This window comes from Puma concolor, chromosome B2 (assembly GCF_028749965.1).
Source record: "Puma concolor isolate L17-30 chromosome B2, mPumCon1.1.hap2, whole genome shotgun sequence".
In the NCBI taxonomy this organism is placed as follows: domain Eukaryota; kingdom Metazoa; phylum Chordata; class Mammalia; order Carnivora; family Felidae; genus Puma; species Puma concolor.
In genome coordinates this window covers 142,188,509-142,213,591 of record NC_141671.1, presented here as the reverse complement: position 1 = coordinate 142,213,591, position 25,083 = coordinate 142,188,509, and the positions used below count along the sequence as shown (strand labels likewise).

Here is a 25,083-nt window from a genome sequence, read left to right as displayed (position 1 = left end):
TCCCTGGCCTCACGTACCCGGTTCAAGGTTGCTCAGGGCAAGAACACCAGCAGCCCCCCCCCGCCCCGGGACTAATTCCGAGAGCAAGTTGAAATGCAAGGAACCGAGGAAATAAAAGACAAGACATGGGCCCTGCCCCTGTCCCTCCATCTCTGCATGTCGTTAGTCTCTTGTTTCTGAGAAATGAAGAACGAGGAGAATCCACAGGCTAGAGCGAGAAAGACAAAACGCAGGTAGGAGGAACGTGGACGGTTCGCGCAAGAACCTAGTCCAGTCAGATCCGCTTTCTTTCCGCACCCTGGGCTGTTTCTCTGGAACTTTTTTTGGCAACAGGTTCTTCCACATACCTCCTGACACTCTCCTTTTGGACCCAGCGTAAAAAGTGTAAGCCTTGGGGGCCGTAAAGAACCGAGCATCGCTCTCTAGAGCCAAGCAGATTGTTGTTAATCAGCTCACTCTCCAGGCGTCACAAATTCAGCAGCGCTTTGCCCACTTAAGACAGGAAGAGGGTGCAGGGCTAATTTGTGGCAGTGAAAGTTTTCTGATGAGCCTATTTTCTTCTGTTTCATAAGCTTAATTAATTAATTAATTAATTAGCATAGTCTCTTTCATGTGATTATATATACTACCTATACGCTCTCTTGATAAATACACCCAAGTAAAAGACAGAAAGCTTACCACTGCTGTCTCCTGTGAGAGGTCTCTTCAGGGACTTCTATTACCTCCTCTTTCAAGTGAAGTTCAATTAAATAAGAAATTTCGCATTATCCTATAGACAGTGGGGTCCTTTTTTTGTTTCCTTCTATTTTTCTTCTTGAGGGGAAAGGCAACGATAGAAAATAAAAAGTAAGGTTCAGAATTACATTAAAACCTTGTAACTTGTGAGCTGTTATGTTGGTGATGAAATTGTACCTGGTATAAATTCTCAGCACAGTGGATGGAGTTCTGCTCGATGACTCACATTAACATTATTAAGAGCTGTGCCGTTGAATCCCACAGATCACATGACAAATTATCTACACTGGATGTGAAAGCATGGGAAAAGACAGTTAACTGGGGGCGGGAGGGGGGGACTAGAGGGTCAAGTGATCGGTGGTGGAACATACCAAAGCTAAACTGCTCAGAAAGCTACCATGGAGTGAGTCCTGGTCGGACAAATTGCACTTATAGATGTAGAACAGATGGGCTGAGAGCACAGGCTGTCGACTCAGGCAGAACTGTTTGACCCTGGATCTTACACTCCCTCATTTTTTGATCTTGGAAAAGTCGTTGGTTTCTCTAAGTCACGTCCCATGACATAAAGTGAGTACAGCATTTAGTATTTCATAAACACATAGTAAAAGGTAGCTGATGTTATTATAGATTCATAGGAAAGATCTTAAATATCTCGTGCTACCAACTGATTTTACAGAAGAATTTATTGAGACTAGAGATGTAATGCTACTTGCCTAAACTCACGCAGCTAGTTAGACAGCTAGTTAGGGAGCTAGGAATGGAATAGGAAACCATGAACTTTATCCCCTCTGGTTTGTATCTTATTTTATAGTTAGTAACCGTGCGTTCTTTTTCATTACAGCTTTATTGAAGTATAATTGTCATATAACACACTGTAATTATTTAAAGCATACAATTTTATGAACTTTGGAATGTATCCATACCCGTGAAACAATCACCATAATCAAAATCGTGAACTTATCCTTTACTCTCCTTCTTCTCGTGTTCCTTCCTTCTCTCGTGTAGTCCATTTCTATCTTCCTTAACTACCTATGGACAACTGATCCATATTCTGTCATCAGAGATTTTTATTTTCTACAGTTTTACATAAATGGAATCAAACAGTGCATATATAGATAGTACACAGCCTTTCTTGTCTTGTTTCTTTAAGTCAGAAAAATTATTCGAGATTCATCCATTACATTTATCGAGATTTCATTCAATTTTGTCCCCGAGCAGTATTCCATACCACAGTCTGGTCTTCCATTAACCTGTGGATACACATTTCTGTTGTTCCTGGGTTTTGCCTATTATAAATAAATCTGCTGTGAACATTTGTGTACAAGTCTTTGTGGGACATATGTTGTCATTTGTCTTGGGTATATATGAGGAGTAGTTTAGCTCTGTCTTATGGTAGGAGGATGTTTAACTGTGTAAGAAACTACCAGACGGTTTTCCTCAGTGCTTGTGCATTCTATATTTCTACCAGGAGCACAGGAGACCTCTAGTCTTCACATCTCCGCAGACTTGTGTCATAGCCATTGTATCAATTTTCTATGGCAGTGTAGCAAATTTCCACAAACGTAGCTGCTTAGAATAACACACATTTATTAGGTCACCGTCCTGTAGGTCAGAAGTTCAGGCCCAGTGTGGCGGGATTCTCAGATTCTCACAAGGCTAAACTCAAGACGTCATCCAGCCTGCATTCTGATCTGGAGTTCAAGTCTTCTAAGCTGGCATGGTGTGGCCGACTTCAGTTCCAGGAGGTAGGAGCGAGGTGGCCATTTCCTTGCTGGCTGTCAGCCATGAGCTTGCTCCTAACTCCTACGAGCTGCCTACATTCCTTGACATGTGGCTACATTCCATCTTCAAAGCCACGACTGGTGCATGGGATGCCCCTCCAGCATCTGATCTCTCCATACTGACCTGTAGACCCAGACTTAAAGGGCTCATGTGCTTAGGTCAGGCCAAGCCAGATCATCTACCTGTCATGAGGTCCGCTGACTTGGGAACTTAATTACATCCACAGAAATCCTTTTGCCAAAAGTATGATATTTCATCATGTTCATGGGTCCCACGCACACACAAGGGAGGAGATTTTAAGAGAGCATTATACACAAGGGTAAGGGGGACTATTGGGGGTCGTCTTAGAATTCTCCCTGCCATCATATTTTTGTTCTTAACGTAGCAATATTTCATGGTGATTTTAATTTGCATTCCCGTAATGACTGATGGGATTAACCATCTTTTCATCTTTTCACTTATAATCTCCTATAGTGAAGTATCTGTTCAAAACTTTACCCAGTTTTTGGTGTTATTTGTCTTAAGTAAAGCTTTTCAATTTTGATAAAGCTAATTTATTCATGTTTTTCCTTCTATAGTTTGTGGGGTTTTTGTGGCATATTTGGGACATCTTTGCCAAAACCAAGGTCATTAAATGTCTGGTTTTTTTCTTATACAAGTTTTATAGTTTTAGGCCTAACATTTAGGTCTATGATCAGTTTTCAGTTAATTCTTTGTGTGGTGGTGTAAGGAAAGGGACAGTGTTCGTAATTTGCAAATGGATACCTAATTGTTCTAGCACCACTGATTGAAGAGATAATCCTTTCTCTATTGAGTTGCCTTGGCACTGGTTTTGAAAACTAATTGTCCGTGTGCGTATGGGTCTACATCTGACTATTTTCTGTTCCACTGATCTGTGTGAATATCTTTATACCAATACAACATTGTTTTGATTCCCAGGGGCTTTATAATAAATCTTCAAGTCAGGTAGCCTTAGTTCTTTACTTTGCCCTTTTTTAAACAACTGTTTTGGCTGTTCTAAAAGCTTTGCGTTTGCATGTAAAATTTAGAGTCAGCATGGGAATTTCTGAGGAAAGCCTACTTGGATCTTGATTTAAATTGTGTTGAATCTGTGGATCATTTTGGGTGAAACTGATATCCTAAGACTGACCAATGAATACGCACTATCTATTTATTTTGGTCTTTTATTTTTCACCATGAAATCTTGAGGTTTTGCATGTTCACGTCTTGCAAATCTTTTGTCAATTTATCCCTAAGTATTTTCTATTTTTGATGGTATTTTTTCTCTAGTGGCAATTTCTGTTTGATTGTGGTTAGGAAATAGAAATTCACCTTATTTCTTACTTTCCAATATGAACACCTTTTATTTCTTTTTCTTGCCTGATTACACTGAACCAACAGTACACTACAGAATAAAAATAGTAAGAACACACATCAGCTAATTCCCAATCTTGTGAGGAAAGCATCCAGGCTTTCACCATTAAGTGTAATGTAGCTGTAGATTTTTCTGAGATTCCCTTTACCAAATCAAGGAAATTTCCGTCTCTTGTTTGCTGAGAGGTTTTTCCTCTTCTTCTTCTTCTTCTTGTTATTATTATTATTATTATTAATCAGTGTTGGATTTTGTCAAATTTTTTATAGCTTTTTTATAGCCATTGTGATCATGTGATTTTTCTTCTTTCAGCTCCTGATATGATGAATTGTATTGTGTTAGCCTGTTAATATGATGAATCACAGATTAAATCAACCTTATATTTCTGCTATAACTTCTACTTGGTCATGATATATTATCTGTTTATATATTGTTGCCATTTATTCATTAAAATCTTATTAAGAAAATACATGTTTATGTTCATATGGGATATAGAGGTCACTGATTTAAATTGTTTCATTTCTAATACAAGCATTTAATGAAGTTCCTTTAAGCACTGAATAACTGCATTCTCCATATTTTTTGTGTTATAGTTCAATTTGCACTCCATTCAAAATACATTCTGATTTCTTTGACTCATGGGTTATTCAGGAGTGCGTTGTTTGTTTTTATATTTGAAGAATTTCCAGAATTTCCAATTTAATTCCACTTTGATCAGAAGATATATTTTTTATAATTCCAATACTTTTCAAATCGGGGGGAGTTTTTATGACTCAGAATATGGTGTATCTTGGTAATCATTCTGTGTGCACTTAATAATGCGTATTCTGCCATTGGTGATTATAGGGTTTTGTAAATATCAATTAGGTCAAGTTCTTTGCTAACATTGTTAAAGGTTTCTATATCTTTGGTTTTTCTGTCCACTTGGCTGGTGAAATATTGAGAAAAAGATGTTGAAATCTTTGGCTATAATTGCAGAGTCACCTGTTTCTTTCAATCCTATCAGTTTTGCCTCAGATATTTGGAAACTATATTAACTAGGTGCATAAACAGGTCCTCTTAAAGAATCAACCCCCTTACCCCCATGAAATGATCTGCTGTATCCTTGGTCGTATTCCTTACTCTCACATTTATTTTGCTTGATATTATTATAGCCACTTCAGCTTTCTTTCGGTTAATGCTAGTATGGTATATCAATTTTTATCCATTCACTTTTAACCTATTTAATTATAATTAAAATGGGTGTTTTGCAGACATACTTTTTAAAATCCAATCTGATGATCTCTACCTTTTAACTGAGGTGTTTAAAGCTTATATCTTGAATGTGAATATAAATTTGTGTGAGTATTAATCCGCCATCCTGCTATAGTTTCCATTTATCCTATCTATTCTTTGTTCTATTTTTCTCTGCCTTCTTCCAAATGAATTAAGTATTTTTAATAATACCATTTTATCACTGTTAGTAGCTGTTAATTCCGTCTAATGCATTTTTCATCTTAGACATTGTTTTTTCAACTCTGAAAGTTCAATTTGGATCTCTATTTATCTTTATATTTCCCCTTCACATGGTTTCCTCCATCTTTCTGAACGTATGGAGTATATTTACAGTTTTTAAAAAAACCTCTTTGTCTATTAATCCTATCATGTTTTCCACTCTTGCGTTTTTTCAGATGATCGAGTTTTATCCTCATTATAGATTTTTTTTCCTGATTCTTTGCTTATCTCATAATTTCTGAATAGACATTGTGAATTTATTCTGTTGGATACTGAATTCTTTTAAATTTTGTAGAGCTCTGTCTTGGGATGTAGTTCAGGTATGTAGAAACAGACGAGTCCTTCTGAATCTTGCTTTTAAGCTTTGATAGGCAAGATGAGAGCAGTCTTCAAACTAGCGTTCAGCACTAAAACCAGTACCTGTACATTGTGAGGTTTTTCCACTCTGGCTGTTGAGAGCAAGAGCAATTTCCATCTTGGTGTGACTCCTCTCCTTTCTGGTGACTCTTTTCCTGACTTCTAGCAGCTTCCTCACAGCCAGTGCTAACTCCTGCTGAGCTGAAGGAGCCAGCAGATCCCAGCAGCTCTCTGTGCTCTTCTCTCTGGCAGTCTGCCACGATAATTCTAGCCACCTTGTACTCCTCAAATTGTCAACTTGGTCTCCTCAACTCAGAAGATACTGCCGTACTCAGCTCGGGGCCCCCCTTCTCTAGGCCGCAGCCTAGAGACTCACTCTAGGCGGTCAGCTGAGACTTTGCCAAGCGCACCTCACTTGTCTTCCTTGGCTCAACGATGAGCGTCCCGCACTGCCTGCTGTCCAAGGCCTGAAAACCACAGTTGCATATATTTTTCGGGTACTTAAAGTAAATAGGGAGGGGAGGGGTGGGGGTGCCTGGGTGGCTCGGTCGGTTGAGCATCTGACTTCGACTCAGGTCATGACCTCGCAGTGTGTGGGTTTGAGCCCCGCATCAGGCTCTGTGCTGATGGCTCAGAGCCTGGAGCCTGCGTCGGATTCTGTGTCCCCCTCTCTCTGCCCCTCCCCAGCCTCTCCCTCTCTCTCACAAATGAACATTAAGTGTATATATATTTGTATATATTAATATATATATATATAGTAAATAAGGAGGGGAAATCTGGCCCCTCTTCCCCCATCATGGCTGGAAGCAGAAGTTTAAATGTCCCTAACAAGTAATAAAAATGGAAATGAAAACAATAACGCAGAAAACATAAATAATAAAATGACCTGAAAACTTCGAACCTGGAAATAATCACCCCTAACAATCTCCCTTAGTTTCGTTATAGACACACACAACAAATAAAAGTTCTGTAATTGTCTTGCTTGTCTCCCAAGGCAATAAAAATACGCTCTTATCATCAGTTTTAATGATCACATAGCATTCCAGTGAACGAATGCATTAGGATCTATTTAACACATCCCTGATTGTTGGACAGTTAGGTTTTTCCGACTTACGGACATTTTTAAAAGTGTGCTGCTAAACCCCAGTAACTCAAAACCTGTAGCCCACGGCTTGCTTTCTGCCCTGACCCTGAGCCGGCTTTAAAACTCTAGACATTTTTAGGCTACCATGTTTGTTCTGTGGCTTCACCTCATACATATTTTGCTAGAATCCTTAATAAGGACAAAGGTAAGAAACGCAATTGATTTTGACAGATGATGTGCTGACCGGAGACTGATAAAACAGGAGATTTTTTTTTTTCCTTCAGCTCAGCGTGCACTCCCTTTAGAGAAATTCAGGTTTGTAAAGCTTCATTTGGATGAAAATATACAGGAGGATACCTAGGCTGCCAGTTCCTTGGTTAAGAAACTAAACATGCACAGTACCTCGGTGAGTTAATTCGAGTTGGGGCTAGAGGCAATCTGACATGAATACGGAACTTTTTAATCATGGGCTGTGGCTAGAATAGGCACTGGCGGGAGATTCACACTACAATTGAGTGGCACTTGGTCTAGCCTGCTGAAATAACTTAATGGTCTAATCCATGTCCCAACAGACAGATATCCCTGAGTTTGGCCTTAATGGTTGTGTTTTATAGAGTCTCAGCAGAGAGCCCTGGATTATGGGATAATGGAAAATGAATAATACAGGTAGAAGTGCCATTGAGTTAGAGTTGAGATATGTTAATAGACAGTGAGGTGAATTTGTAATAGACTAAGGTAACCTATATTAATATGTTTTACATTTGCAAAGCTTAAAAAGACAAATAGCTTGGTATATCTCCTGCAGCACAAAAAGAAAAGGAGCCTAAGGTTTACACACCAATCAGGAAAATGAATTTTCTATTTATTGTACTAAAAGATTATACCCTGATGTCTGGACAGTATGAATTGTGAAGAGCTGTTCCATTTTGCAATTGGGATTATATTTCACAAGTCTTAGGAAGATAAACACGTTGAAGTCTATTTTTTCTCAGTCTCAGATTTTTCAGTTCTGAGAAATTATTAATCAGTTTTCCTTTGGATATTTAAAACTTTAATAATAAATAAGGAAGGAAAGGCAAGCTCTTGACAAAGAAAGATAAAATTTTAATGGAGACAACTGTGATTGGTAGAGAAGTGTGAGGCTACTAAGGGATTGTGTTGAGGAAAGTTCTAGAGAAAGGAGAGACTGTTGAAAGACTCTGAAACGTTTGAGAGAAGGAAACTGGCACAAATTCACACACAAAGGAAGCTGGCCATTTTGGGGGTGAGTACTTAAGAGTGGGCCTTGAAACCTGTCAAGTTCAAAATTTGGACCAGAGGAAGTAAAAAGCATTCCAAAATAAAATTAGGAACAAAAGTTCATGTCCCATTTAGAGATATTAGAATTTTTTTTTTTTTTTTTTGGAAAACATTTATCCTTCCATTTTTATGGTTTAGAGTCAAGATCTTTGATAGTAGTGCAGGGTGAGATGTTCATTTACTCTTTCATTTGTCCTGTCGAACTTTTTGAGCACAATTACAAATCTGAAAGTGTACTAACCTGGGGATAGAGTGAGGAGGTACAGCAGAGAAAATACATTTTAAAAAACCACACAGAGCTGGGCACTGAGAAGGGCACTTGTTGGGATGAGCACAGGGCATTGTATGGAAGCGATGAATCACGGGGATCTACCCCCCCGAAGCCAAGAGCACACTGTATACAATGTATGTTAGCCAACTGGACAACAAATTATATATAAAAAATAAAACAATAAAAAAAAGAAATCATTGCCTAACCCCCCCCAAATAAAAATAAAAAGAAATCAAAAGCCACACATAAGCTGTTAATAATTACAAATGGGTTTAAGTTTAAAAAATAGTGAAGATGCCATATCGTAACGCGCTATTTGTTTTCATTGTTTCTCTCGACTATTCCCAAAGAACATAGGACCACCATCAATTTCTCAGACCAAATAGCTCGTTTCCTGCCTGGAATGTTCCTGAATGAGCCGACCCCAAAGGACTATTTGCTTCTCCGTGGACTAAAATTGCAAGACCAAGTTGCATTCAGAGCCGCTGACAAACTAGGCCACGTTTCAGACCTTGAAAATACATTCTGAAGTATTATTAATCCTAATTAATTAATGTTTTCTTCCAAAAGCAAGAGGCCTTACTAAGTTTTAAGTCTTGATAATTGACCCTTTCAAATGGTACAGTTAACCAGTTTTCTGGTTATCCACCCTTCACTCTCCATACTGACTGATGTTTGGACTATAACCTTGATGTTCATGGTGTGGCCAAGGATTTCCAGCTATTCACTGTGCCTCCATGTTTCTAAGAATTTCTAAGAATTCTATGAGCATAGCTGGTGGTACACTTTCAGGAGTCTAAAATACTTTAAACAAGACTATGAATGGAGCATTTTGCAGGAGAGATGTTTACTTTTAAAATAGAGGTAAGAAGGGAGAAAAAAAAGATACGGATTGTGTCCTGGCAAGTAATTCAATAAACAGAATAAACTTTATAAAAATCAAGGACTATGCTATATGTATCTACCCATACTCCACAATGCCTTCCTTCGAAGAGTGCATAGTGCAAGATCTAAATAAATCCTACTTTGCAAAACGACATGTGCCATAATATAAGTCAGGTCCTGTAAGAGCCCGGAAGAGAGAAATCACAGGGAAATGGTATTTGAATTGAGGCTTTAAAAAAAAAAAAAGTGAGTGAGAACTCACCAGTTGAAGAAGACTAGGGCATTCGAATAATAGCAAAAAGTAAAATATGTGGAAATGTGATAGGCGGGCATATTTCGGAAAGCCACGAAAGGAAATTTAGGCATATTTTGGAAAGCCACGTAAGGAAATTTAGGCATATTTCGGAAAGCGGCCATAGAAAGGTCCTCCCCTGCTCTCACATACATTCAACCTCTCTCTGGTTTTTGTAAAAAATACAGCTGGTGGGATAGTACTTTCTTTATGTGCTTATTCGATCATTTAGTGAAAGAGACATGTTAAAGATCTCCCAGTGGGGGATTTTGAGTGGGGATTTGTCTATTTCTTCTTTAATTCCGTTAACTTTTTGCCTTATATATTTTGTGGCTCTATTATACCAGCATTGTATATACATCCAGAACATAGGATTGTTATATCTTCTTGGTGAATTCAATTTGTTGTTATTATTCTCCCTTTATCTCTACTAATGACCTTTTCCTTTAAGTCTGTTTTAACATTAATATTGCTATATTGGCTCTATTTTGGTCAGTGTTTGCACAGAGTATCTCTCTCTATCTTTTTACTTTCAATGTTTCTGCACTTATATTTAATGTGATTGTTGTTATTATTTACTTAAATCCCCCATCTCACTATTTGCTTTATATTTGTATCAATTGTATACTTGTTTCCTCTTTCTTTTTATTGAGGGGGGGCTGATTTTATTTTAACAATTCCTTTTTTTTTTCTTAATTTGTTTTTGAGAGAGACAGACAGACAGAGCACAAGTGGGGAAGGGGCAGAGAGAGAGAGAGGGAGACATAGATCTGAAGCAGGCTCCAGGCTCTGAGCTGTCTGCACAGAGCCCAATATGGGGCTCAAACTCACAAACCTGAGATCCTGACCTGAACGGAAGTCGGATGTTTAACCAAATGAGCCACCCAGGGGCCCCATTGGGGGGGCGGATTTTTAAAAAAATTATTCTGTTTTCCCCCCCTATTTGTTTAGTCATTATATATTCCTTTTTTATTATTTAGGGAGGTAAGCTAGGGATAAAAACGTCCTTGAGATATAAAGTTCTAATGTCACTTTGTATTTTTGCTACCTTTCCAGACAAAGTGTTCATGGTCTTCCTTTCTAATTTACACATTATTGTTGTTCTGGACATTAATTATGACTGTTATTCAGCCACATATTTACCTTTTTATTTCTTCCCTTATCGTAGAGTTTCTTTTAAAAAAAAAAAAGTCTTTTTAACGTTTATTTATTTTTGAGAAAGAGAGAGAGACAGAGCATGAGTGGGGGAGGGGCAGAGAGAGGGGGAGACAGAATCCGAAACAGGCTCCAGGCTCCGAGCTGTCAGTCCCAGAGCCTTATGCTCACGAAACGCAAGATCACGACCTGAGCCAGAGGCTTAACTGGCTGAGGCACCCAGGCGCCCCATAGAGTTTCTATCCGTAATCATTTACCTTCTGCCTAAAAATCACCTGTTGGTAAATACCTCTGTTTTTGCTTACCTGAAACTGCTTACACTTAACTTTCATTCTTCGAGGATATTTTGACTGGTGGTAGCATTTTAGGTCCTTTCCAAAAATATTGTTCTATAGTCTTTTGGCTTTCATTATTTCTGTTGAGAAGTCAGATCTCACTTGCATAATTTTCCTTTCAAAATAATATGACTTTTCCATCTGCTTTTTAAGAAATTTTTTGCCCTTAATTTTACTGTGTCTAGAGGTGGTATTTTTTGTATATACCCTACTTGAGATCTGTAAGAATTCTTGACCATATGGCTTGATAACTTATGTTAATTTTGGAAAATTCTCAAATGTTGGTTTTAATCCATTGTCTCTTTTTTTTTTTCTGGGATCCAGGAAATTTCTACTAGGCTTTCTCATTTATATCTTAGATGTTTATTTATATCTTAGATGTCATTTATATCTTAGATGTTTATTTATATCTTAGATGTCATTTATATCTTAGATATTTCTTGCCTCTTCTCTGTGCTTTTGATCCTTCTGTCTCTCCATGTTTCATTCTGGATATTTTGTTTTAACCATCCGCTGATTTACCCATTCTCTCTTCAGCTGTGTCTAAAGCACTTTTAAACCCATTCACTGAGGGGCGATTGGGTGGCTCAGTCTATTAAGCGGTTCTCAAGTCAGAATTCAAGGTTCGTGGGTTTGAGCCCCGCATTGGGCTCTGTGCTGACAGCTCAAAGTCTGGAGCCTGCTTCAGATGCTGTGTCTCCGTCTCTCTCAGCCCCTCCCCCGCTCATGCTCTCTCTCTCTCTCTCTCTCTCTCTCTCTTTCTCTCTCTCTCAAAAATAAACATTAAAAAATGTTTTTGAAAGGACTTTACACCCATTCATTGAGATCTTAACTGTGATTATTGTATTTTTCAGTTTTGAAATTTCTATTTTTAATTTCCTGTTCTCTGCCATAATTCTCAATCCTAATTCTCCTTCTTATCTGTTATCTCCTTGAAAATATTGAGGATAGTTATTTACAAGTCTATTTCTGATAACTCCATTATCTGATTTTCATTTAATCTCTGTTCCTTGTCTGTTTCTCTTGGACTTTGTTCATGATGTGTCCTTGATTGTATGCTTATTTTGACTGAATGCTTGAGATGTTATTTAAAAACTGATAGAGGGGCGCCTGGGTGGCGCAGTCGGTTAAGCGTCCGACTTCAGCCAGGTCACGATCTCGCGGTCCGTGAGTTCGAGCCCCGCGTCGGGCTCTGGGCTGATGGCTCAGAGCCTGGAGCCTGTTTCCGATTCTGTGTCTCCCTCTCTCTCTGCCCCTCCCCCGTTCATGCTCTGTCTCTCTCTGTCCCAAAAATAAATAAACGTTGGAAAAAAAAAAAAATTTTAAATAAAAAAAAATAAATAAAAAAAATAAAAACTGATAGAAATAACATGATGCTTAGGATGATGCTGCATTCCTCCAGAGAAAATTTAGGTCTGTTTCTGGCAAGCGACTTAGCAATTCCAGAACCCTTCATCCAATAAGGGAGTCAGCACCCAGAAGGGCAGTTTACCTGAATGTCTCTTACTCCTGAGAAGCTGTCCTTTTAATTCCCTCCCAAAGACCGAGTAGTTACCAGATATTCTGGGCTTTGATGGTACCTGGACTCTCTTTTGTGTGACCCAAGTTGTGAGACTCGAGCAAAATTCTCCTCCAGTCTCTCATCCTCTCGTTCTCCCAGAATCAGTGGACATCCTTAGTGGAAAAGCTAGGATCGCCTTTCTGGGTTTCCACCTTCTATCAGATCTTGGTCTCATAATGCTTCCTGCTTTGTTAGCTCTTTAGGCAGATTATTTTGGTCTGACTTTTCTAATTCTCCGAGAGAGGTTGATCCAAATTCCCTAACCTCTATTACCGAAAACTGAACGTCCCTCCCCCAGCTTTTGCACTGTAGTCTCTCTAACCTTGAAATGCTAACGGTGAAAAACACTCCCTTGTCTCCGTGCCTTCTTTTAACCTACTTGATTGCTTACCTTCTCTTCACAGCCAGATTCCTCAAAGGGGTGGCTAGAGCGCTCTGTCCATATCTTTGTTTCCTAAGTACCCTTGAATCCTCTGGACTTTTCCATCCATCGTAGGTCAGAAACTGCTACGTGACAGCTGGCAGTGACACCCACTTGCTAAATCCAACAGACACCTGTTATCTCCTATCTCAAGCTCTTTCACATGGAAATTCTTGAAACAGCCCAACTAGGAGATCAGTATAGTTCTCGTTTATTTACTTATTTATTTTGCGTTCGAACTTTCATTCATTTATCCATTTACGTATTTAACAAAATTGACTGAGTTCCTTCTGTGTCTCATTTAGCATGCCCAAGTGCCAGGAGTGAAAGAAGACTAAAACAAGATGCCTGTTCCTGATAGAGGAGGTAAAAACGCCAAAAACGCAACCCATGGATGACAACACAATGTAATACATTATGTTTTAATACTCTCCTACGAGTACATTTAATGTGCCGAGGGAAGACACATGAGTGAACAACTAATTATACTAGGGAAAGCATCTGTGAAGACTCCAGAGAAGAGACAGTGATTATCTTTAATGTTAAAAAAGAATCTTTCCAGAAAGACATATGTGGCAAAGTGGGTTGGGCAGAGGAATGGAATAAACAAGGTTAAAGCAAATAAACAAACAAAAACGTGTGGAATGCAAGCCATGGTTGGAAAGGAGACAATAGTTTGGTATTAGCGAATTCAAGGTATCTGCTTTCTTACTGAAGTTGAACGTCCTTCTACATGTTTAAGCATTCTTTGTATTCATTTTATTGTGAATTATCTATTTATGTTCCTACCCATTTTTAGGGGAGCTACTTGTATATTAAGGATTTAATTCTTTGTTTTTGGTATGAAATGCAGTATGTTTCCGAGCTTACTATTTGTTGACCTTGTTAATATGCAGATTTTCATTATTTTCATGTAGTAATATTTGTTAAGATTTTGGAATTTTGTCATATATGGAAAGGCAATTATAGGGGCGCCTGGGTGGCTCGGTCGGTTAAGCATCTGACTTTGGCTCAGGTCATGATCTCTCAGTTCGTGGGTTCGAGCCCCACGTCAGGCTCTGTGCTGGTAGCTCGGAGCCTGGAGCCTGCTTCAGCTTCTGTCTCCCTCTCTCTGCCCCTCCCCTGCTTGTGCTCTGTCTCTGTCTCTCAAAAATAAATAAAATGTTAAAAAAATTGAAAAAAAAGAAAAGGAAAAGCAGTTATGGAATTTCTGAGAGTGATTTGTGCTAAGGCAGGCTCAGAGGAGCCACAAGCATTTTTGGTAGTCTTTTAAAGGTTGAAATATTCTGAATTCCCTCCTAGTCCTCTTATGAACCCCCAAGACTTCTGTCATTCTCATCTACAATCAGACATATGGACGAGCTTCCATCAGGATGGTGTTCCAACTTGATCCTCTCCTGGAATACAAGAGCTCTGTTAGAAAGGTCTCAGAATTCAGGGTCCACATACAGCAGGTCCAAACATGTAAACTGATATCCTGTCAGCAAACAGCTTATCCTTCAAGTGCCATCTGACCTTACCTCAAAGGCAGCCAACTTTCTGCTTGTTGTATGACCTTTGGAGCTAAGATAACTGAGTAACTGCATGCTACAAAACACCAGCAACCAAGAGACATGAAATCTATTTGTCCACAGAAGGCGGAGGTGCAGTCTAGGGAGAAGACAATGGGAACAGAATTTAGAAGATTTTATTTCATGTCCCTATGCTGTCATTTGTTACTTGTATGAGTTTATCAAGCTCTTGTACTTTCTGAGCCTATAAAAAAATTGTATAATATGGGAATAATCGTTTGGCTCCCAAATGGGTGGTTGTAGGTATTTAAAAAACAAAAACAAAACCCCCCAAAGTTCTCTCCCCTTCCCTACTTCCAACACCCTGTTCACTTCTTTTATAGTTGGCAGACATTTTATGCTCTATATTTTCCCAGGGCGCATCGGTGTATAGTCTCTTGTAAAGACAAGACGCCATGTTGAAAAGAGAATTGAAAAGATAGTAATGATGGAGATGTACGATTATGGTATAAAATGGATGGGAAGGGTTAGGTTGAATGCCTCTAGTGAATCATAATGTATGAAATTTGAGAGATACGAGGAAACAAAGAGACACTGAAGTTTTTTAGAATATAATTGAATCTGGGAAGTAGCAAAGTCATATGGGACTTGCTTAACTGAACAAAGTTCAGGATAAAGAAAATAATAATTCTTTGAGTGAAGGAATGGGGCATTGGGCGGAAGAAGAAAGAATCAATCATGAATAAATAAAGAATTAGTCAATCATTATTCTTGAATAATGGAAGAAGAGAAATTACCGATAGGCCCAATCTAAGTGCTGGTTACTCCATAGCAAAACCTTCAGATGTTGCTATAACACAGGGAAGCTGGACATTAAGAGCCTTGCTTGTAAAAATTAGGTATTTAGAGGAACAATTTCCTGGACACTAGAGAATTGCTAAGACATGAAATAGTGTATATTGAGATCATGAAACAAGTTATTAAACCAAACAGGAAAATCTTTAATAAAATAAATTTGATAGGAAGTATAGTCCTAAGATGGAAACATTTATTATAACTACTTTTTATTTACTAAATTTTCATATTATAAATATCAACTAATATTTTAAAATGAAAATCGTCAATAGTCAAGTAACAATAAGGAAAAAATTATTGTAATGTGAATTTAAATGTTTTAGTGTGCCCTTACTTCTTTTATGGTTCATACATTTATTATTATTTTTTAATGTTTATTTATTTTTGAGAGACAGAGTGTGAGTTGGGGAGGGGCAGAGAGAGAGGGAGACACAGAATCCGAGGCAGGTAGGTAGGCTCCAGGCTCCGAGCTGTCGGCACAGAGCCCGATGCGGGGCTTGAACTCACAAACCGTGAGATCGTGACCTGAGCCAAAGTCAGACGTCCAACAGACTGAGCCACCCAGGCGCCCCTGATACATTTATTTTTTAATGAAAAGAATTTTAAAGGAAAAAGTTCTGTAGTAAACAATAGCAAGATGTCTTCGCAATGTTATAAAACCCTTTATTTGTGTAAAAGTGGAATGTTTTTAATGGATATGCTTAAATTTTTTTAGTCTCTGTAGCTACTCCTTGAAAAATATATTCCTAGAAGTCATTATATTCCTTTGAGCTGTGCTTTGAAATTCATTATGTGCAAATGCTTTCAATCACTGTGATCGGGGTGGGGGGGGGGAGATAGTGGTGGTAATTGGTGTGCCATATACATTTGCTTTAAATAGTTCAGTATTAATAGATACACTCGGATACCAATGTGATAATATAGATCAAGTGGAAATAGAAAAAAAATGTCATAATGACTTACGTATTACTTTCAACAGGAAAAAAGTCTTAAAATATTTGGTTTAGCAGAAAATACACTTAATTCAGGCACTCATTTCCACTGGAGATCAGACACAGCAGCTGCATGGACCGATCTTCTTTGCCAACTGGGAGTTTACACCTGATGTAACACCCCACTCGCTGAACACAGTCATGAGCATCCCTCAAATCCCCAAGTCCCCACAGGCGACTTCCCTCCGGGGAGGCCTGAGGAAAGTTTTATTGCTTTCTGGATTATGTCAGATATCATTATCACCGGATATTTCAAAACCTTCTCTTTCCAAGTTAGACCCAGGTAATACCAACTGTCTTCCACAATCACGTGTATTCTGAGTATGCTTTCTTTTTTGGTAAGCAAGGTATCGTCCGTTCTATGTTCCTTTATCCATATATAAAAAGTGAATGGTCATAGTTCCAGTGTGATATAAGACAGTTCTCACTCTAACATTGTAAAACATTACCCCCAAATGAAAATAGATTCATCAACTGTCCAGATTTCTTAAAACAATGACTAAACAGTTACCCTTGAGTAACCCAGTCCTTTTTGAAATACGAAAACCTGTTGTACTTCTCCTGTTAATAGTAATTTACAGTGGGCTCTGAATTTTGATCGCTGCTATAGTCTAGTGTGATAAATAAAAATCTGATTCATGATCCAACATTATGCATAAATAAAAGGTATTCAATTCGGTAATGTGAATCTAATCCAAATTGATTGTGTTCCACACCAGCATGCCGACCACTAAATTATCATTTATCTTTGTCTGTTAATAAACACTTGCAGATTCTGTCATTGTGCTTTTAAGCCTTTTGAGATTACTGTGTCAACCTCAGTCACCTTCAAATGATGATACTCAGTAAATAATAATATTAATTCATAATGCTAATATTGCATCTCTGCTTTTACTATTCCAGGGAAGCTCTGTCATTCTGTCGTGTTGGGTAACAATGCATAAGGCAGAAAGTAACGTAGCCAAATATTCAGGATCCATGAATCCTGTGAATATGTTGCAAGCCTTCTAAAGCAAACGTGAAGGGAGGGCACACCATAAAATAAAATAAATGGCTGCCAATGTAGCACAATTATTTAACAGTGAATCACCCCAGTAAGTCATAGAAAGACCACAAAAATTACACGAGTTACTAAAAATAGTTTTGGTATAAGCCAGTCACCATATCAGAGTGGCACAAGTAATTCATCAGACATAAAAATGAGAATATGTAACACACTACTCATTTGAAGTAAAAAAAAAAAAATCTAAAAAATTATAAGAATGTTTGTACATGAAGTGGGCTTATAATTGATCACCAAATGTTCCATATTGACTAGATTTTGTTAGCTAATTAACCAGATTAAATTTAAAAACTGAAGCTCAAAGAGAGCCCGGGTGAAAGCAATTTGATAACATTTTTAAGACTGAAGCATGAGGGGCGCCTGGGTGGCGCAGTCCGTTAAGCGTCCGACTTCAGCCAGGTCACGATCTCGCGGTCCGTGAGTTCGAGCCCCGCGTCAGGCTCTGGGCTGATGGCTCAGAGCCTGGAGCCTGTTTCCGATTCTGTGTCTCCCTCTCTCTCTGCCCCTTGCCCATTCATGCTCTGTCTCTCTCTGTCCCAAAAATAAATAAACGTTGAAAAAAAAAATTAAAAAAAAAAAAAAAAAAGACTGAAGCATGAGATATTAGTAGAAATGAAATTTGGGGTGCCTGGGTGGCTCAGTCGGTTGAGTGTCGGGCTTCCGCTCAGGTCATGATCTCACAGTTTGGGAGTTCCAGCCCTGCTTCGGGCTCTGTGCTGACAGCTCAGAGCCTGGAGCCTGCTTTGGATTCTGTGTTTTCCTCTCTCTCTGCCCCTCCTCTGCTCGCACTCTGTCTCTCTTCCAAAAATAAATAAACATTTAAAAATTTTTAAAAAAAGAAGTGAAATTGAATGATGATGGTGTGCTATAAAGCAGAAAGAATAACAATGGAAGAGAAGGAGTGAACGCACAAGGAAGTATGATCTGAAGGTGTTACATCTACTCAGCAGAAAACAGTGGTAGTGTTGTAGTTACTGACCTGAGAGAAATTAACCATGGAGGTAGGTGCCCATGTTCTTTGATCATCGGTTGTGTCTCTAGCACTGCGCTGCTTCCCAAAGCGGACACACACAAAAGCAGAAGACCTAACCCTGGTGGAGGATCCAGTCGGAGGATCAAGAATGCTAATGAACAGAAAATAGCAAAAGAAACTTGGCAGTGAACAAGCATTGAATTGTGTGCTGCAAACTACAAATGCTGTAGAGTAGAGTAGAGAGTAAAATCTGGTGCATCGTAATTCAAAGAGGACTCAAATGGAATCCCTGCCTTAGGTAAGGACTAGATTCAGAGAGGTACAGGAGACGGAGATGGGTTAGGCAAATGACACTTTGTCTCATGGTAACCCTTGTAAAAGATTGAATATTGTTTTTAGGTCATCGAAAACATTCTTGGATCTCTAGGAAAGCAACAGAACTAGGATAAATGGAATCTGCTTTATGAAACATGGTCTGAAGAATAAGAACAATGAGATTAAAATACAAAAATCAGTTACATTTCTAACACTGATAATGAACCATCCAAAAATAATAATTATAAGTACACAATCTCATTTGCAATAGCATCAAAAAAATAAAATACGAAGAGTAAATTTAGCCACAAAGGTCATAGATCTGTACACTGAAAACTGGAAAACATTGGTGAAAGAATTTCAAGACACGAATGAATGAAGAAGTGTTTCATGTTCAGAGACTGGAAGAGTTAATATTGGACGATTTAAATCATCCATATTACCCAAAGTGATCTACACATTTAATGTAATCCCAATCAAAAGTCCAGTGGTATTTTTCACAGAAATAGAGCAAACAACCCTAAAATTCATTTGGAACCACAGAAGACCCTACATAGCCAAAGCAGTCTTGACAGGAAGAGCAAAGCTGGAGGCATCACATTTCCTGATTTCAAAATATACTGCAAAGCTGTAGTAACCAAAACAGCATGGTACTAGCATAAAAACAGACATATACACCAATGGACCTGAAATAAACCCATGCATTTATGTTCAAACGATCTTTGAGAAATGTGTCAAAAACACATAACAAGGAAAGGGCATTCTTTTCAATAAATGATATTGGGGAAACCTATTTTCCAGATGCAGAAAAGGAAATTGGATCCGACTTCATTCCACATGCAAAAATCAACTCAAAATGGATGAAAGAGTTTGATAAAAGATATGAAAACACAAAGCTATTGGAAGAAAGCATAGCTTTTTGACATTGGTTTGAGCAATAAACAAACTTTTGGATAGGACTCCAAAAGCACAGGCAATGAAAACAAAACTAGGCAAATGGGACTATGTCAAACTGGAAGGCTTCTGCACAGCAACAGAAACCATGAGCAGAGTGAAGAGAACTGCAGAATGGGAGGAAATACCTTCCAACCATACATCTGATAAAGGGTCAAGGTAAAACATATTTAAGGGACTCAAACAACTCAATAGCAAGAAAACAAATAACCTGATTTAAAAACGGGCAAAGGATTTGAATAGACATTCCCCCGAAGGACGTACAAACGGCCAAAAATACATGAAAAGATGTTTAACCCCATTAATCATTAGGGAAATGCAAATCCAAACCACAATGAAATATCACCTCATGCCTATTAGAATGTCTATTATGAAAAAAGAAAGCAGCCTGAGTGGCTCGGTCGGTTGAGCGGCCGACTCTTGGTTTCATGAGCTCACAGTTGGCGAGATCGAGCCCTGCATCAGGCCCCACGCTGTCAATGCAGAATAAAGCCTGCTTGGGATTCTCCCTCCCTCTCTCTGCCCCTCCCCCACTTGCAAGGGTGTGCAGGCACTATCTATAATGCTATCTATAGTTAGCACATGCTATCTCTTTCTCTCAAAACAAATAAATAACCTTTAAAAAATCCTTAAAAAATGATACCAAGTGTTGGTGAGGTTGTGGAGAAAAGGGAATGCTTGTACACTGTTGATGAGAACACAAACTGGGACAGCCATTACAGAAAAGAGCATGGAGGTTCTTTCAAAATTAAAAGTGGAATGATCCAGCAATCCCACTTCTGGGTATATACACCACGGAAATGAAATCAGTTTCTCAAAGAGATTATCTACACTCCTATGTTCATTGCAGCATTGTTCACAGTAGCCCAGATGTGGAAAAACCCAAGTGTCTATTAATAGGCCAATGGATAAAGAAGATGTGGTACAAATGAATATACACTGGAATACCACTCAACCATGACAACGAGGAAATCTCCATGTGTGACAATATGGATGGCCCTGAAGGACATTGTGTTAAGTGAAATAAGCCAGACAGAGAAAGACAAATACTGTATGATTTCACTTAATGTGTAGAATCTTAAAAAAAGTTGAACTCATAGAAGTAAAGAATAGAATGGTGGTCAACAAGGGCTGAGGGGATAGGATGAGGACACGTTGGTCAAAGGCTACAAAGTCACAGTTATGTAGGATGAATAAGTCTAGAGATCTCATGCCCAGGCATGATGACTATCGTTAATAATACTGTATTGAATACTAGAAATATGCTGGGAACAGTAGCATAATGGTAACCACGTGATGAGATATGTTAGTTTGACTGTAGTAGTCATTTCACTGTGGAAGTGTATCAAATCATCATGTTGCATAAATAAGTGCCATTTTTATCTAAAATAAATAAATAAGAACAATAAAATTAAAAAGAAGCATGTAAACAGAAAAATGGACCTACGTGAAAAAGTGTTTGAGACTCAGAAAAATAAATTTATGTTTTGGGAGGGCCTTATTCAATAACAAATTCCCCTTTTCTTATTCCAAAAAGGAGAAAGAAAAAAGTAGTATCTCGAGTATTTATGTGTCATTAGAAAAATGGAGACAGGGCTGTTTTTTCTTTTTATAAACCATACAAGAGACAGAATATTCTGGTGACGAGGGAACTGGCTAGGGGACAAATGATAGAAAACTCATTTGGTCACATCTCAAGTCTTGTTGAACTAAGTTTATAATTCACACAGATTATAACTGGTCCTTTAGCTAGAGTAAGGATACAACTTACCATCCAAACCAAGGCACTTTGGAGCATGAAAGGAGGTACTTAATAATTAGAGTGGGAAAGCAGACATAAACTGGGCTGTCCCCAGCAAAGAGGAATATAAGGTTGCCCTCTCCATGCTCAACACCAGAGGCGAGGCCCTTGGAAGGGAGGAGGGGGAAAGCGGTACTGGCACAGGTCAGCCAGCTTCTGGGGCTGAGCTGGGCAGCCCAGGTATGGCCTCCACATGTTTCAGCTAGCTTGGGTCACTGTTTAGGCAAACCTTTGGTATAGGGACCAAAACCATCACAAAATTAAAAGATGGAAAGGAGGGATAAATGTGTTAACACTGCAGTAAGTGAGATTAACCCTGAGATCAGGCTTGACATTCGAACAGTGGAAACATCAAAAACAGTCTCCAGTCCCATCAGTGGAAGGGGGTATCTCTGTCTCTATCTGTATCTCTCCTTCTCCATCTCTCTTTTTCCCTGTCTCTATAGATAGATACAGATCTGAGAAATTCTGAACTGGAGTCCAAACCCCAATGCAGGTATATAGGGGAAAGGTGCCCAACCCCAAGGTAGCCATTGGGAAGGCAGAAAGACAAGTTGCCTCAGGGATGAGAGGTCTGGGACCACACACGCACAGAGGATCTTGGCTCAGGGCTGGGAGGCTGCGAATGTCAGAGAAGGGAATGGGAGGCAATTCCTGACGTCATTAACTGAAAGCAAAGATCTAATGTTCTGACAATTCTACTCCTTATAACGGTGATCTGGAACAGTGGCTCATGTTAGAATCATTTGGCAAGCTTTAAAGAAAAATAGGGATAACTGCCCCCACCAAGCCCACACAAATCAGAAATTCTGAGCGGGAAATCTGGGCACAGCTATTTATTAAAACATCCCAGATGGTCCTCTATTGAAGCTAGAGTGAAAAGATGGCAAAATTAAGGAGAGAAATCACTCTGACAGATTCTGCTCAAGAAAGAAAAGGTAGCTAATGATGAGTGAGGGACATGAGGCCTGTTGGCAAATGGACCATTCACTCTGCAGTTCATGAGCCAAGAAGAAGAAAGCTGGGTCTTGTCAAACACCTACCCTGGCCTTCTGAAAATGAGATCCCAAAGAAAGGAGGCTGTGATACCATGAAGACAAAATGGAAGATGACATAAGAGGTCTGGAAACCTCTGTCAAACCCACCAAACAAAGACCACCAGGAACACATCTATAGTCAAACAAAGTTGGATTTATATAACAACACTATAGGGAACACGGGTGGTGGGGGGCAGTTTCCCGATAAAATCTGGGATTGTGTTAGGTGATTTTAGGGTTTAAGGAAGCAGGAATTTGCTCTGGAAAGTGTACTGTCAGGAAGTGAGATAAATTCTATGATTGGATATTTTAATAATTTTTATCTAGGAGGGAGGAAGAAGAGATGAAGGCTAATGCTCCAGTTGATGAAGAAGTGGTAGACGCCATGTTAGCTAGAAGAGGAGGACACTGGTCTTTTTGTGATTTGCTCAGTGTGCTCAGCCACCTGTGCTCAGCCATGGTTGCAGTGGGTCTTGTTTTGGGCTTGGTCCATTGGGTTCTCTGAGCCCACTCATCTGATTGTGGTGTTAGTGAAACTGTGTAAGTAATGAACATGGCTTAGCAGCTCCAGGTCAGCTACCAGCTGATAGATGTCAGGGATGCTTCTTTCTTGCTCACCTCTTAAAAAAGTGGGATTCTGATGGGATAGTCAAGGAGAACATTGAGAGGCACTCAAGTCACAAGGGCATATTTACAATGATTTCTCTGAAAAGCTCAAAGATTAGAGGGCCTCAGGACCTTTTGATCTAATCTGTGTGTATGATAAATGAGGGCACTGAGTCTTTGAGGGATGTGGTGACTAGGGTCAGTCCACTGATGCTCTTAGGCCTGGTCATTTCTGATGTAGTCAGTGCTCATTCTACAGTCCACCATTCAAGTCCATAATAGCTGCAGGAAGCCTTGCCCCCAAATGAGCTGAGCTTTTTATAAGGTAAAAAGCATTACAAAGACGTCTTTTAGAGCTGTTTCTAGCAACCAAGCCAATGACTGTCTTCACTGCCGAGGTAGACATTATAATGTTAACAGAGAGAAGGCAGATTGAGTCAGCCCATAATTTGCTTCTTTCATGCCAATATTTTTTTTTTCATTCAACATTGGTTGGCTTTCTATTTCATCAAGATTTTTCTTCATCTAAAAAAAGGTAAAATAAATATGCCCACCAGGGAGTCGAGCTCCAGATTAAGAGGCCAGAAAGCATAAGGTAAGGAGGATCTGACTGGCATCTGTCACGTGTGGGCAACCTATAGTTGATTCTGCTGGACTGGATGGCCTAATGGTGCTCCCCTGGATCTCACCACTCTATTTTTACCACTCCCAGACTGGAAATGTTCAGTCTGGGAGGAGGAGGTCTTTTCCAGAGAGGGGAAGATCATCTTCAGTCAAGAATATGGTAAGTTAAGGCTACACACCTGACAAATTAAACTGTAAGCTGCCTGCTACTGAAAGAAGTACCAGCTACAATCATGCAACCCCTGAGGGGAACCTTCTGAGGGTTCCTTCTGTGAGAAATGTTCTGAGGGGAAACTTCCAAGGAAACTTATCAAGGGGATAAGTTATCCTTATGAAAGGAGCCTTCACCAGGTAACCTCCTGTGAAGAACCTTCTGTAGGAAACCTTCTGGGGAAATCTTTGAGAGGAACCTTCTGGGAAATCTTTGAGGAGAACCTTCTGGGGAAATCTTTGAGGGGAACCTTTTGGGGAAATCTCTTGAGGTGAACCTTCTAAGGGAAACTTCTGAGGGAATCCTCTAGGGAAATCTTTTGAGGGAAAACTTCTGTAGGGAAACATCTGAGGGAAACATTTTGGGGAAATTTTTGAGGGGAAACTTCTGAGGTAAACCTTCTGAGGGAACGTCTGATGGGAACCTTTTGTGAAGAACATTCTTTGGGAAACTTTTCAAGGGGAATCTTCTGGGGGAAATCTTTCAGAATCACAGAGAGTGAGATATGGACAGAAGACTGGTGATGAAAGTGAATGATGGACATTTGTAAGGTTTTGTTGCTCAGTATCCAGTCTCCTTTTCTGATGACATCATCCTGAACTTGTGTGTGTGTGTGTGTGTGTGTGTGTGTGTGTGTGTGCGCGCGCATGTAGGGGGGAAGAAACCATCCCTTCCTACTTTTAATCCATGTGGTTCAGATGAAGCTGCCTTGACTTCTTGCCTCTAGGAGTAGACACTTGACTTAAGCCTAGCCAAGGAGGCCATTCCATCCCACTGGCCAGAGCAATTGTCTCAGAGGTAGACAAGCGGATCTCAGGCATGCCAACAAAACTCAATTCTGGCACATACTTTTGAGTTGTTAGCATAAAACTCCTTTTTTTTTTTTTTTTGCACTGGTCTTGAAGCTGGCAGAATATTGACCTGGAAGTGCTGGAGATCACCATGTAGAGTCATCCAGTCTGGGTTTGAAGCCCATGGAGTCCAAGTGTAGCTGAAAGATGGAAGGAATAAATACCAAGTACTTATATACCATATGTCTAGATTCAACCATGTGTGAAACAAATCCCTAAACCAAAAGAATTACCTTTTTGTTTCTGT

At 39.2% G+C, this 25,083-nt stretch overlaps 1 long non-coding RNA gene across 2 annotated transcripts; it reads left to right on the top strand.

Moving 5' to 3' along the window:
- The first annotated feature begins 282 nt into the window (after positions 1 to 282).
- Positions 283 to 13,912, top strand: LOC147581313 (uncharacterized). 2 transcript variants are annotated; one of them, XR_015250888.1, is made up of 2 exons: positions 283 to 384; positions 13,349 to 13,912. It is a non-coding gene; the product is annotated as an uncharacterized LOC147581313 (long non-coding RNA). The 2 variants fall into 2 exon arrangements; XR_015250887.1 differs by lacking the exon at positions 283 to 384 and adding an exon at positions 7,115 to 7,230.
- The last annotated feature ends 11,171 nt before the right edge of the window (positions 13,913 to 25,083 follow it).